The sequence below is a fragment of the Oncorhynchus keta genome, chromosome 24 (genome assembly GCF_023373465.1).
Source record: "Oncorhynchus keta strain PuntledgeMale-10-30-2019 chromosome 24, Oket_V2, whole genome shotgun sequence".
Lineage (NCBI taxonomy): Eukaryota > Metazoa > Chordata > Actinopteri > Salmoniformes > Salmonidae > Oncorhynchus > Oncorhynchus keta.
In genome coordinates, this window is record NC_068444.1 from 11,947,266 (window position 1) to 11,963,094 (window position 15,829).

Genomic DNA, 15,829 nt, shown 5'->3' on the forward strand with positions numbered 1-15,829 from the left:
TCACTGCCCTGGACCACTACTGGGCCTATCCCCATCCCCTATCCCCAATGCCCTGGACCACTACTGAGCCTATCCCCATCCCCTATCCCCAATGCCCTGGTCCACTACTGGGCCTATCCCCATCCCCTTTCCCCAATGCCCTGGACCACTACTGGGCCTATCCCCATCCCCTATCCCCAATGCCCTGGACCACTACTGGGCCTATCCCCATCCCCTATCCCCAATGCCCTGGACCACTACTGAGCCTATCCCCATCCCCTATCCCCAATGCCCTGGACCACTACTGGGCCTATCCCCATCCCCAATGCCCTGGACCACTGCTGGGCCTATCCCCATCCCCTATCCCCAATGCCCTGGACCACTACTGGGCCTATCCCCATCCCCTATCCCCAATGCCCTGGACCACTACTGAGCCTATCCCCATCCCCTATCCCCAATGCCCTGGACCACTACTGGGCCTATCCCCATCCCCAATGCCCTGGACCACTGCTGGGCCTATCCCTATCCCCTATCCCCAATGCCCTGGACTACTGCTGGGCCTATCCCCAATGCACTGGACCACTACTGGGCCTATCCCCATCCCCTATCCCCAATGCCCTGGACTACTGCTGGGCCTATCCCCAATGCCCTGGACCACTGCTGGGCCTATCCCCATCCCCAATGCCCAATGCCCTGGACCACTACTGGGCCTATCCCCATCCCCTATCCCCAATGCCCTGGACCACTACTGGGCCTATCCCCATCCCCTATCCCCAATGCCCTGGACCACTACTGGGCCTATCCCCATCCCCTATCCCCAATGCCCTGGACCACTACAGAGCCTATCCCCATCCCCTATCCCCAATGCTCTGGACCACTACTGGGTCTATCCGCATCCCCAATGCCCTGGACCACTACTGGGCCTATCCCCATCCCCAATGCCCTGGACCACTACTGAGCCTATCCCCATCCCCTATCCCCAATGCTCTGGACCACTACTGGGCCTATCCCCATCCCCAATGCTCTGGACCACTACTGGGCCTATCCATATCCCCAATGCCCTGGACCACTACTGGGCCTATCCCCATCCCCTATCCCCAATGCCCTGGACCACTGCTGGGCCTATCCCCATCCCCTATCCCCAATGCCCTGGTCCACTACTGGGCCAATCCCCATCCCCTATCCCCAATGCCCTGGTCCACTACTGGGCCTATCCCCATCCCCTATCCCTACTGCCCTGGACCACTACTGGGCCTATCCCCATCCCCTATCCCCAATGCCCTGGACCACTGCTGGGCCTATCCCCATCCCCTATCCCCAATGCCCTGGACCACTGCTGGGCCTATCCCCATCCCCTATCCCCAATGCCCTGGTCCACTACTGGGCCAATCCCCATCCCCTATCCCCAATGCCCTGGACCACTACTGGGCCTATCCCCATCCCCTATCCCCAATGCCCTGGACCACTACTGGGCCTATCCCCATCCCCTATCCCCAATGCCCTGGACCACTACTGGGCCTATCCCCATCCCCTATCCCCAATGCCCTGGACCACTACTGGGCCTATCTCCATCCCCTATCCCCAATGCCCTGGACCACTACTGGGCCTATCCCCATCCCCTATCCCCAATGCCCTGGACTACTGCTGGACCTATCCCCAATTCCCTGGACCACTGCTGGGCCAATCCCCATCCCCTATCCCCAATGCCCTGGACAACTACTGGGCCTATCCCCATACCCTATCCCCAATGCCCTGGACCACTACTGGGCCTATCCCCATCCCCTATCCCCAATGCCCTGGACTACTGCTGGGCCTATCCCCAATTCCCTGGACCACTACTGGGCCTATCCCCAATTCCCTGGACAACTACTGGGCCTATCCCCATCCCTACTGCCCTGGACCACTGCTGGGCCTATCCCCATCCCCTATCCCCAATGCCCTGGACCACTACTGGGCCTATCCCCATCCCCTATCCCCAATGCCCTGGACCACTACTGGGCCTGTCCCCATCCCCTATCCCCAATGCCCTGGACCACTACTGAGCCTATCCCCATCCCCTATCCCCAATGCTCTGGACCCCTACTGGCCATATCCCCATCCCCAATGCCCTGGAACACTGCTGGGCCTATCCCCATCCCCTATCCCCAATGCCCTGGGCCACTACTGGGCCTATCCCCATCCCCTATCCCCAATGCCCTGGACTACTGCTGGGCCTATCCCCATCCCCTATCCCCAATGCCCTGGACCACTACTGAGCCTATCCCCATCCCCTATCCCCAATGCTCTGGACCACTACTGGGCCTATCCCCGCCAAATACAACAGATGTAGACTGTAAAATGCTTAGTTACGAGCCCCTAACCCACAATGCAGAGTTAAAAAGTAAGAACAATTCTCAAAAAAGGAAAAAAGATGAGACTATATACAAGGAGTACAGGTACTGAGTCAATGTGCAGGGGTATGAGGTAGTAATGAGACTATATACAAGGAGTAAATTAAATGAAATCAAATTTATTTATATAGCCCTTCGTACATCAGCTGATATCTCAAAGTGCTGTACAGAAACCCAGCATAAAACCCCAAACAGCAAGCAATGCAGGTGTAGAAGCACATTGACTAGAAAAAACTCCCTAGAAAAGCCAAAACCTAGGAAGAAACCTAGAGAGGAATCAGGCTATGAGGGGTGGCCAGTCCTCATATGGCTGTGCCTGTGTGGAGATTATAACAGAACATGGCCAAGATGTTCAAATGTTCATAAATGACAAGCATGGTCAAATAATAGGTCTGGGACAGGGAGCACGTCAGCAAGGAGTCATCATGCCAGGTAGTCCTGAGGCATGGTCTTAGGGCTCGGGTACAGGTACCGAGTCAATGTGCAGGGGTATGAGGTAGTTGAGGTAATTGAGGTAATACTGTATGTATCTAGTATAGATTAAAGTGACCAGGATAGATAATAAACAGTGTGTCGTGTGTAGAGTCCAGTGAGTGTGTGGGTAGAGTCCAGTGAGTGTGTGGGTAGAGTCCAGTGAGTGTGTGGGTAGAGTCCAGTGAGTGTGTTGATAGAGTCCAGACTGTGTGGGTAGAGTCCAGTGAGTGTGTGTGTAGAGTCCAGTGAGTGTGTGGGTAGAGTCCAGTGAGTGTGTGGGTAGAGTCCAGTGAGTGTGTGGGTAGAGTCCAGTGAGTGTGTGGGTAGAGTCCAGTGGGTGTGTGGATAGAGTCCAGACTGTGTGGGTAGAGTCCAGTGAGTGTGTGGGAGGAGTCCAGTGAGTGTGTGGGTAGAGTCCAGTGAGTGTGTGGGTAGAGTCCAGTGAGTGTGTGGGTAGAGTCCAGTGGGTGTGTGGGTAGAGTCCAGTGAGTGTGTGGGTAGAGTCCAGTGAGTGTGTGGGTAGAGTCCAGTGAGTGTGTGGGTAGAGTCCAGTGAGTGTGTGGATAGAGTCCAGACTGTGTGGGTAGAGTCCAGTGAGTTTGTGGGTAGAGTCCAGTGAGTGTGTGGGTAGAGTCCAGTGAGTGTGTTGATAGAGTTCAGACTGTGTGGGTAGAGTCCAGTGAGTGTGTGGGTAGAGTCCAGTGAGTGTGTGGGTAGAGTCCAGTGAGTGTGTGGGTAGAGTCCAGTGAGTGTGTGGGTAGAGTCTAGTGAGTGTGTGGGTAGAGTCCAGTGAGTGTGTGGGTAGAGTCCAGTGAGTGTGTGGGTAGAGTCCAGTGGGTGTGTGGATAGAGTCCAGACTGTGTGGGTAGAGTCCAGTGAGTGTGTGGGAGGAGTCCAGTGAGTGTGTGGGTAGAGTCCAGTGAGTGTGTGGGTAGAGTCCAGTGAGTGTGTGGGTAGAGTCCAGTGGGTGTGTGGGTAGAGTCCAGTGAGTGTGTGGGTAGAGTCCAGTGAGTGTGTGGGTAGAGTCCAGTGAGTGTGTGGGTAGAGTCCAGTGAGTGTGTGGATAGAGTCCAGACTGTGTGGGTAGAGTCCAGTGAGTTTGTGGGTAGAGTCCAGTGAGTGTGTGGGTAGAGTCCAGTGAGTGTGTTGATAGAGTTCAGACTGTGTGGGTAGAGTCCAGTGAGTGTGTGTGTAGAGTCCAGTGAGTGTGTGGGTAGAGTCCAGTGAGTGTGTGGGTAGAGTCCAGTGAGTGTGTGGGTAGAGTCCAGTGAGTGTGTGGGTAGAGTCCAGTGAGTGTGTGGGTAGAGTCCAGTGAGTGTGTGGGTAGAGTCCAGTGAGTGTGTGGGTAGAGTCCAGTGAGTGTGTGGGTAGAGTCCAGTGGGTGTGTGGATAGAGTCCAGACTGTGTGGGTAGAGTCCAGTGAGTGTGTGGGAGGAGTCCAGTGAGTGTGTGGGTAGAGTCCAGTGAGTGTGTGGGTAGAGTCCAGTGAGTGTGTGGGTAGAGTCCAGTGGGTGTGTGGGTAGAGTCCAGTGGGTGTGTGGGCAGAGTCCAGTGAGTTTGTGGGTAGAGTCCAGTGAGTTTGTGGGTAGAGTCCAGTGAGTGTGTGGATAGAGTCCAGACTGTGTGGGTAGAGTCCAGTGAGTGTGTGGGTAGAGTCCAGTGAGTGTGTGGGTAGAGTCCAGTGAGTGTGTGGATAGAGTCCAGACTGTGTGGGTAGAGTCCAGTGAGTGTGTGGGTAGAGTCCAGTGAGTGTGTGGGTAGAGTCCAGTGAGTGTGTGGGTAGAGTCCAGTGAGTGTGCATAGAGCCGCCATGTCAGTGTAAAAAAAATTGTGTCAAGGTAATTAGTCAGGATATCCATTTGATTAACTGTTCAGCACTTTTATGGCTTGAGGGTAGAAGCTGTTCAGGAGCCTTTTGATCCCAGACTTGGTGCTCCGGTACCACTTGCCGTGCGGTAGCAGAGAGGACTTGGGTGGCTGGAATCTTTGACAATTTTTAGGGCCTTCCTCTGACACTGCCTGGTTTAGAGGTCTTGGATGGCAGGGAGATCGGCCCAGTAATATATGGGCCGTACGCATTACCCTCTTTAGCGCTTTATAGTCTGATGCCAAGCAGTTAGCATACGAAGCAGTTAGCATACCAAGCAGTTAGCATACCAAGCAGGTAGCATACCAAGCAATTAGCATACCAAGCAGTTAGCATACCAAGCAATTAGCATACCAAGCAGTTAGCATACCAAGCAGTTAGCATACCAAGCAGTCAGCATACCAAGCAGTTAGCATACCTAGCAGTGATGCATCCAGTCAAGATGCTCTCAATGGTGCAGCTGTATACATGTTTTAGGATCTGAAGGCCGCATGCCAAATATATTCATCCTTCAAAGGGAGAGGATGCGTTATCATGCCCTCATCAAGACTATGTTGATGTGTTTGGACCATGATAGGTCATTAGTGATGTGGGACACCAAGGAACTTGAAGATCTCGATCCGCTCCACTACAGGCCCGTTGATGGGAATGGGTGAACAGGGAGTACAGAATGGGACTAAGCATGCTCCCTTGAGGGGCCACCGTGTTGAGTGTCAGCGTGTTGCCAACCCTCACCACCTAGAAGTCCAGGATCCAGTTGCAGAGAGAGGTGTTTTAATCCCAGGGTCCTTAGTTTAGTGATGAGCTTGGAGGGCACTATGATGTTGAACGCTGAGCTGTTGTCAATCAATAGAATTTTCATGTATAATATGTGTTCCTTTTGTCCAGGTGGGAAAGGACACTGTGGAGTGCAATAGAGATTGCATTTTCTGTTGATCTGTTGGGGCGGTATGCGAATTGGAGTGGGTCCAGGGTGTCTGGGATGATGGTGTTGATGTGAGCCATGACCAGCCTTTCAAAACACTTCATGGCTACAGATGGGAGTGCTACGGGGTGATAGTCATTTAGACAGGTTACCTTGGCGTTCTTGGGCACAGTGACTATGGTGGTCTGCTTGAAACATGTTTGTATTACAGACTTGGTCAGGGAGAGGTTGAAAATGTCAGTGAAGACACTTGGCAAGTGGTCAGCACATGCTCTGAGTACACGTCCTGGTAATCCATCTGGCCCTGCAGCTTTGTGAATGTTAACCTATTTTAAGGTCTTTCTCACATTGGCTACGGATAGCGTAATCACACAGAACAGCTGGTGCTCCATTGCATGGTTCAGTGTTGCTTGCCTTGAAGCGAGCATAGACGGTATTTAGCTCATCTGGTAGGCTCGCGTCACTGGTCAGCTCGCGGCTTAGTTTCCCTTTAATCCATGATAGTTTGCAAGCCCTGCCAAATCCGACTAGCGACAGAGCTGGTGTAGTAGGATTCAATCTTGACTCTTTGCCTATTTGATGGTTCGTCAGAGGGCATAGAGCGATTTCTTATAAGTGTCCAAATTAGTGTCCCGCTCCTTGAAAGCGGCAGCTCTAGCCTTTAACTCAGTGCGGATGTTGCCTGTAGTCCATGGCTTCTGGTTTGGATATGTATGTACGGTCACTGTGGGGACGATGTCGTCAATGCACTTATTAACCTGTTACTCCTACCCCCTACTTTTTCGAACATTCTGTTAAAAATCGTGCAACATTTCAGCGCCCTGCTTCTCATGCCAGGAATATAGTATATGCATATGATTAGTATGTGTGGATAGAAAACACTCAGACGTTTATAAAACTGGTTAAATCACGGCTGTGACTATAACAGAACGTGCGTTTCATCGAAAAGCGCAGGAAAATCTGATCACTGAAAATTGGAAAATATATCAATGCGCCACTTGCATGTATTGTCTATGGGAAAGCAAATTACCTGGAGCCGAGATTGCAATTCCTACAGCTTCCACACAATGTCAACAGTCTTGTCATTTGCCTAGGCTTTGTTTCTTGGTCAAACGAAGAAGAGACAGCCCATTTCTTCAGGTCTCCGACCGGATATTTTGGTTGAGATTTATCCGGACATTATTTCCAGACGTACAGCTATAGAATACACATCGCCTCGTGATCAATTTGGTCGCTTATTAACGTTTACTAATACCTAAAGTTGCATTACAAAAGTATTTCGAAGTGTTTTGTGAAAGTTTATCGTCTACTTTTTCTATTTAAAAAAATGACGTTACGTTATAAGACGCTATTTTTTTTTGTTGATCACACAGTCTTCATAGATTGATATCTAGGCTATATATGGACCGATTTAATCGAAAAAAAGACCCAATAGTGATTATGGGACATCTAGGAGTGCCAACAAAGAAGATGGTCAAAGGTAATGAATGTTTTATATTTTATTTGTGAGGTTTGTGTAGCGCCGACTATGCTAATTATTTTGTTTACGTCCCCTGTGGGTCTTTTGGGGTGTTACATGCTATCAGATAATAGCTTCTCATGCTTTCGCCGAAAATCATTTTAAAAATCTGACTTGTTGCCTGGATTCACAACGAGTGTAGCTTTAATTCAATACCCTGCATGTGTATTTTAATGAACGTTTGAGTTTTAACGAGTGCTATTAGCATTTAGCGTAGCGCATTTGCATTTCAGATGTCTAGATGGGACGCCTGCGTGTCAGGTAGGCCCAAGAGGTTAATGAAGCCGGTGACTAATGTGGTGTACTCCTCAATGCCATCGGATGAATCCCGGGAACATTTTCCAGTCTGTGCTAGCAAAACAGTCCTGTAGCTATACCATCCGCTTAATCTTACCACTTCTGAACTGAGTGCGTCACTGGTACTTCCTGTTTGAGTTTTTACTTGTGAGCAGGAATCAGGAGGATAGTGTTATGGTCAGATTTGCCAAATGGAAGGCGAGGGAGAACTTTGTATACGTCTCTGTGCATGGAGTAAAGGCGGTCTAGAGTTTTTTCGCTTCAAGTTGCACAGGTGACATGCTGGTAGAGATGAGGTAAAAACAAATCTCAGTTTTCCTGCATTAAAATCACCGGCCACTAGGATAATTTTCTTGTTTTCTTATGGCCCTATACAGCTCGATTACTGCGGTCTTAGTGCCAGCACCGGTTTGTGGTGGCAAGTAGACAACTACAAAAAATATAGATAAACTATTTTGGTAAATAGTATGGTCTACAGCTTATCATGATGTATTCTAACTTAATATTAGAGCTCACGCACCAGCTGTTGTTAACGAAGAGACACAAATCCCCTTGAGATTACCCGACGCTGACGTTCTGTCCTGATGATGTATTGAAAAAACAGCTAGATGTATATACTCAGAGAAACATAGGATATTACAGTTGTTCAGATCACGTCGATAGGATAGTCTCGGACAGAGTCCAGTTTATTCTCCAGTGATTTCAGGTTAGACAATAGAATGGATATAGACGGTTTAATCCTCTTTCCGACATAGTCTCGTCAGGTGTCCCGCACGCTGGCTTCTATAACTCCACCTCACACACACACACGCACGCACGCACACACGCACACACACACACACACACACACACACACACACACACACACACACACACACACACACACACACACACACACACACACACACACACACACACACACACACACACACACAAACAAACATCTGCCTGTAGTGTAATCACCCTGGCCCAGATAGCCTACACAAGTGGTCCTTGGTATGCCAAGCATGCGAGAGCCAAACCCACGTTCTCTATCCCTCTTTCTCTCCCAGTCTTTCCTATCTATCCGTAACAATAGCCCTGCTTGTCTGTTGACGTGTAAGATATGGGTCTGATGCATTCAGATACATTCATGACATCGGATGGTCGAGCCGAAATAATGACCTCTACCACACAGTTGGGTGTGGGTCAGTTCGTAGGTCAGTCTGCTGCTTGACCAGCCATTCCAATATACTGTTCCTCAATGCCTGGGCTCATACACGTAAAGCTTCTCAGAGTAGGAGTTTTGATCTAGGATCAGTTCTGTCTTTTAGATCATAATGAATAGTATTATATGGACCTGATCCTAGATTAACACTCCTACTCTGAGACCCAGCACTTCAGTGGAGGGGGAGACAGCCAACCTCACCAAAGTTGTGTACTGTAGCTGTGTTGGGAGTAGAGGGGGGGAGGCAGAGGGGAGTTGAGGGTGGAGGTAGAGGGGGAGGTAGAAGGGGAAGTGGAGGGGGAGGCAGAGGGGGAAGTGGAGGGGGAGGTAGAAGGGGGAGGCAGAGGGGGAGTTGAGGGTGGAAGTAGAGGGGGAGGCCGAGGGGGAGTAGAGGGTGGAGGTAGAAGGGGAGGCGGGGGGTAAAAGGGGGAGGCAGAGGGGGAGGTAGAGGGGGAGGCAGAGGGGGAGGTAGAAGGTGGAGGCAGAGGGGGAGGCATAGGGGGAGGTAGAAGGGGGAGGCAGAGGGGGAGGTGGAGGGGGAGGTAGAAGGGGGTAGGGGGAAGGTGGGGCTTGTATTATTGCCATCCCCATACTTTTAGACCTTGGCTGGGTCCAGAGTCAGAAATGGTCCCGATAATATCCACCCTGATACAGCTGTGCTATACTGTTAAACATACACTCACACGGGGTTCACTGGTGAGAACACACAGACACACACACATATGTACACACACGCACGCACACACACACACACACACATTTACAATACACACACTAACGTGTGCTTGGTCAAACACATTCAACTAAAACCTCCGTAACCCCATTGAGTTCCACAACTCCAGTATGTCAGTATTCCATTCCATTCCAAGGACAGCACTACACTATCCCATGTCACCATTCCATTCCAAGCACAGCACTACACTATCCCATGTCACTATTCCATTCCAAGGACAGCACTACATTATCCCATGTCACTATTCCATTCCATTCCAAGGACAGCACTACACTATCCCATGTCACCATTCCATTCCAAGGACAGCACTACACTATCCCATGTCACTATTCCATTCCATTCCAAGGACAGCACTACACTATCCCATGTCACTATTCCATTCCAAGGACAGCACTACATTATCCCATGTCACTATTCCATTCCATTCCAAGGACAGCACTACACTATCCCATGTCACTATTCCATTCCAAGGACAGCACTACATTATCCCATGTCACTATTCCATTCCATTCCAAGCACAGCACTACACTATCCCATGTCACTATTCCATTCCAAGGACAGCACTACATTATCCCATGTCACTATTCCATTCCATTCCAAGGACAGCACTACACTATCCCATGTCACCATTCCATTCCAAGGACAGCACTACACTATCCCATGTCACTATTCCATTCCAAGGACAGCACTACACTATCCCATGTCACTATTCCATTCCAAGGACAGCACTACACTATCCCATGTCACTATTCCATTCCAAGGACAGCACTACACTATCCCATGTCACTATTCCATTCCATTCCAAGGACAGCACTACATTATCCCATGTCAGTATTCCATTCCAAGGACAGCACTACATTATCCCATGTCACTATTCCATTCCATTCCAAGGACAGCACTACACTATCCCATGTCACTATTCCATTCCAAGGACAGCACTACATTATCCCATGTCACTATTCCATTCCATTCCAAGGACAGCACTACACTATCCCATGTCACTATTCCATTCCAAGGACAGCACTACATTATCCCATGTCACTATTCCATTCCATTCCAAGGACAGCACTACACTATCCCATGTCACTATTCCATTCCAAGGACAGCACTACACTATCCCATGTCACTATTCCATTCCAAGGACAGCACTACACTATCCCATGTCACTATTCCATTCCAAGGACAGCACTACACTATCCCATGTCACTATTCCATTCCATTCCAAGGACAGCACTACATTATCCCATGTCAGTATTCCATTCCATTCCATTCCAAGGACAGCACTACATTATCCCATGTCACTATTCCATTCCATTCCAAGGACAGCACTACACTATCCCATGTCAGTATTCCATTCCATTCCAAGGACAGCACTACACTATCCCATGTCAGTATTCCATTCCATTCCAAGGACAGCACTACACTATCCCATGTCAGTATTCCATTCCATTCCAAGGACAGCACTACACTATCCCATGTCAGTATTCCATTCCATTCCAAGGACAGCACTACACTATCCCATGTCACTATTCCATTCCATTCCAAGGACAGCACTACACTATCCCATGTCACTATTCCATTCCATTCCAAGGACAGCACTACACTATCCCATGTCACTATTCCATTCCATTCCAAGGACAGCACTACACTATCCCATCAGCAGCCCAAAGATGCGTCCCAAATGACACCCTGGTCGCTTTATAGTGCATTACCTTTGACCAAGGCCTCAGCTCCAGCCAGGAGATCAGACTGTGTGCTGCTGCCATGAAGATAATGGGGATTCCATTTGGCCCTGAGTGATTTCGTCTCCTCGTCTTCTCATCTGTCTTGTAGCCGGCCTCTGTATATACCGACCCTCAACAACACACAGCTGAGAGCGAGAGAGAGAGTGGCTGTTACTATGGTCCTCTTTGGTCTGTCCTTCAACCCTGGTCCTGGAGAACCACAGGCTATGCAGGCTTTTGTTCCTACCCAGCACTAAGACACCTGATTCCACTAATCAAAGGCTTAATGGACATTTGATTAGTTAAATCAGGTGTGATAGTACATGGCTAGAAGAAGACCGGAGTTGAAGACGTTCTAAGGCGAGTTCTAAGTTCTAAGAAGTTGAAGTTCCAAGCCATTCTAGAAGCCATTTCAGAAGTAATGGTGTAAACTCTAGTCTAAATAGTCAGTTATCACTAGAATCCCAGTTCACCACCAGTGTTGGAATTAGTTACCAGTGTTGGTGATTAGTTATTGCATATTACTAGTTACATTAATGTAACACGTTACCTTAAAATATTACTTTGTGTGGAAAGTAATGCGATTACCGGTTATATAAACAAAATCAAGAAATCTGTCGGCGAGTCACGAGCGCTCAACCAAAGATGGGCTACCTAGAAGGTTTGCTCTGTAGTTTCTCCTTTCATCTGTGGTGCTGCTACGTACTGACTCAGGTTTGCTCTGTAGTTTCTCCTTTCATCTGTGGAGCTGCTACGTACTGACTCAGGTTTGATCTGTAGTTTCTCCTTTCATCTGTGGCGCTGCTACGTACTGACTCAGGTTTGATCTGTAGTTTCTCCTTTCATCTGTGGCGCTGCTACGTACTGACTCAGGTTTGCTCTGTAGTTTCTCCTTTCATCTGTGGCGCTGCTACGTACTGACTCAGGTTTGATCTGTAGTTTCTCCTTTCATCTGTGGCGCTGCTACGTACTGACTCAGGTTTGATCTGTAGTTTCTCCTTTCATCTGTGGCGCTGCTACGTACTGACTCAGGTTTGATCTGTAGTTTCTCCTTTCATCTGTGGCGCTGCTACGTACTGACTCAGGTTTGCTCTGTAGTTTCTCCTTTCATCTGTGGCGCTGCTACGTACTGACTCAGGTTTGATCTGTAGTTTCTCCTTTCATCTGTGGCGCTGCATCTGACTCAGGTTTGATCTGTAGTTTCTCCTTTCATCTGTGGCGCTGCTACGTACTGACTCAGGTTTGATCTGTAGTTTCTCCTTTCATCTGTGGCGCTGCTACGTACTGACTCAGGTTTGCTCTGTAGTTTCTCCTTTCATCTGTGGTGCTGCTACGTCTGACTCAGGTTTGATCTGTAGTTTCTCCTTTCATCTGTGGCGCTGCTACGTACTGACTCAGGTTTGATCTGTAGTTTCTCCTTTCATCTGTGGCGCTGCTACGTACTGACTCAGGTTTGCTCTGTAGTTTCTCCTTTCATCTGTGGCGCTGCTACGTACTGACTCAGGTTTGATCTGTAGTTTCTCCTTTCATCTGTGGCGCTGCTACGTACTGACTCTCCTTTCATCTGCGGTGCTGCTACGTACTCTCAGGTTTGATCTGTAGTTTCTCCTTTCATCTGTGGCGCTGCTACGTACTGACTCAGGTTTGATCTGTAGTTTCTCCTTTCATCTGTGGCGCTGCTACGTACTGACTCAGGTTTGCTCTGTAGTTTCTCCTTTCATCTGTGGCGCTGCTACGTACTGACTCAGGTTTGATCTGTAGTTTCTCCTTTCATCTGTGGCGCTCCTTTCAGGTTTGATCTGTAGTTTCTCCTTTCATCTGTGGTGCTGCTACGTACTGACTCAGGTTTGCTCTGTAGTTTCTCCTTTCATCTGTGGCGCTGCTACGTACTGACTCAGGTTTGATCTGTAGTTTCTCCTTTCATCTGTGGTGCTGCTACGTACTGACTCAGGTTTGCTCTGTAGTTTCTCCTTTCATCTGTGGCGCTGCTACGTACTGACTCAGGTTTGCTCTGTAGTTTCTCCTTTCATCTGTGGCGCTGCTACGTACTGACTCAGGTTTGCTCTGTAGTTTCTCCTTTCATCTGTGGCGCTGTACTGACTCAGGTTTGATCTGACTCCTTTCATCTGGCTGCTTTGACTCAGGTTTGCTCTGTAGTTTCTCCTTTCATCTGTGGCGCTGCTACGTACTGACTCAGGTTTGCTCTGTAGTTTCTCCTTTCATCTGTGGCGCTGCTACGTACTGACTCAGGTTTGATCTGTAGTTTCTCCTTTCATCTGTGGCGCTGCTTCGTACTGACTCAGGTTTGATCTGTAGTTTCTCCTTTCATCTGTGGCGCTGCTACGTACTGACTCAGGTTTGCTCTGTAGTTTCTCCTTTCATCTGGTGGTGATTGATCAGCGGAGTCAATCACCACCTTCCGGAGACACCTGAAACCCCACCTCTTTAAGGAATACCTAGGATAGGATAAAGTAATCCTTCTCACCCCCCTCCCTTAAAATATTTAGATGCACTATTGTAAAGTGGCTGTTCCACTGGTGTTGAATGCTGTAAGTTTCTGGATAAGAGCCTGCTTGACTTAAATGTAAATGTAAATCTGTGGTGCTGCTACGTACTGACTCAGGTTTGCTCTGTAGTTTCTCCTTTCATCTGTGGCGCTGCTACGTACTGACTCAGGTTTGCTCTGTAGTTTCTCCTTTCATCTGTGGCGCTGCTTGACTCAGGTTTGATCTGTAGTTTCTCCTTTCATCTGTGGCGCTGCTACGTACTGACTCAGGTTTGATCTGTAGTTTCTCCTTTCATCTGTGGTGCTGCTACGTACTGACTCAGGTTTGCTCTGTAGTTTCTCCTTTCATCTGTGGCGCTGCTACGTACTGACTCAGGTTTGATCTGTAGTTTCTCCTTTCATCTGTGGTGCTGCTACGTACTGACTCAGGTTTGCTCTGTAGTTTCTCCTTTCATCTGTGGCGCTGCTACGTACTGACTCAGGTTTGCTCTGTAGTTTCTCCTTTCATCTGTGGAGCTGCTACGTACTGACTCAGGTTTGCTCTGTAGTTTCTCCTTTCATCTGTGGAGCTGCTACGTACTGACTCAGGTTTGATCTGTAGTTTCTCCTTTCATCTGTGGCGCTGCTACGTACTGACTCAGGTTTGCTCTGTAGTTTCTCCTTTCATCTGTGGCGCTGCTACGTACTGACTCAGGTTTGCTCTGTAGTTTCTCCTTTCATCTGTGGCGCTGCTACGTACTGACTCAGGTTTGATCTGTAGTTTCTCCTTTCATCTGTGGCGCTGCTTCGTACTGACTCAGGTTTGATCTGTAGTTTCTCCTTTCATCTGTGGCGCTGCTACGTACTGACTCAGGTTTGCTCTGTAGTTTCTCCTTTCATCTGGTGGTGATTGACAGCGGAGTCAATCACCACCTTCCGGAGACACCTGAAACCCCACCTCTTTAAGGAATACCTAGGATAGGATAAAGTAATCCTTCTCACCCCCCCCTTAAAATATTTAGATGCACTATTGTAAAGTGGCTGTTCCACTGGATGTCATAAGGTGAATGCACCAATTTGTAAGTCGCTCTGGATAAGAGCGTCTGCTAAATGACTTAAATGTAAATGTAAATCTGTGGCGCTGCTACGTACTGACTCAGGTTTGATCTGTAGTTTCTCCTTTCATCTGTGGCGCTGCTTTCCTGTGCTAGTCTACAAGTGGGCTCCTGAGTGGCGCAGTGGTCTAAGACACAGCACCTCAGTACTAGAGGCTTCACTACAGACAGGCTGGTTCGTATCCAGGCTGTATCACTGGGTGTACCGTAGGGCGGCGCACAATTGGTCTGGGTTTGACCGGTGTATGCCGTCAATAAGAATTTATTCCTAGCTGACTTACCTGGTTAATTAAATGCTGCTGAATTAGCAATGTATACTGAAAGTCAAATAGAAAGATTTCCTGTCTTTTCATTCAAAAATCTTAAAAGAGGTATAGAGTACACCCCAGAACCCTCGAGGTGCTTTTCTTACAGTCCTGTGTGGCTCAGTTGGTAGAGCGTGGTCCTTGCAATGCCAAGGTTGTGTTGTTCCATTCCCACGAGAGGGACGGGTATGAACATGTGTGCACTCGTTACTGTCTCACTCGCTCTGGGTAAGAGTGTCTGCTAAATGTTGAAGTGATCAATGGTGAAGATCAGAGGTGTGCCCCCAGTACATTTCTATGGACAGACTCGTGTCATGACATTACTTCACCTTTGTGTTCATGCTCCAGAACTAAATGAGGAAACGAGTGGAGATCATGGAAGCACACCAGAAAGAGAATGCATGTCAAATCAAATCAAAATCAAATCAAATCACCATGTGCGTTGTTTGACGAAATAACTGGAATAATATTACCAAATTTGAAAAAGGAATCTAATGACGTAACATGTTATTTTTGTAATGCATTAACCCCCAACACTGTTCACCACTGTGTCACAGAGCTGCTCGATAACAGGCCTAGTGTCTGTGTGTCTGTGTGGTTGGTTCTTGCTGGTACCATACAGTCCCAGAGTTAGTACCCAGACAATGGCTGGGATTCTCTTCACGACAGATTCTGGATGAGCGAGCGCCCACATCCCAGGGAATGACTGGCCTCTGGAACATTACAGGGAATGGGCGTCAGATATGGCCCTCACACAGGGAGGGGTCTGTGTGGTCAGTCTGGGGGGTGGACAAGGGGTTGACACTGCC

At 48.7% G+C, this 15,829-nt stretch overlaps 1 protein-coding gene and 1 long non-coding RNA gene across 6 annotated transcripts in view; both read left to right on the plus strand.

Annotated features, from left to right (window-relative positions):
* Nucleotides 1–15,829, plus strand: part of LOC118378226 (serine/threonine-protein kinase LMTK1-like) — a 150,230-nt gene that overhangs the window by 108,564 nt on the left and 25,837 nt on the right. The window lies entirely within an intron of this gene.
* Nucleotides 11,044–14,103, plus strand: LOC127911369 (uncharacterized). 3 transcript variants are annotated; one of them, XR_008078083.1, is made up of 5 exons: nt 11,044–11,882; nt 12,908–12,960; nt 13,014–13,066; nt 13,892–13,944; nt 13,998–14,103. It is a non-coding gene; the product is annotated as an uncharacterized LOC127911369 (long non-coding RNA). The 3 variants fall into 3 exon arrangements; XR_008078082.1 differs by having other exon boundaries at nt 13,892–14,093; XR_008078081.1 differs by lacking the exon at nt 13,014–13,066 and having other exon boundaries at nt 13,892–14,093.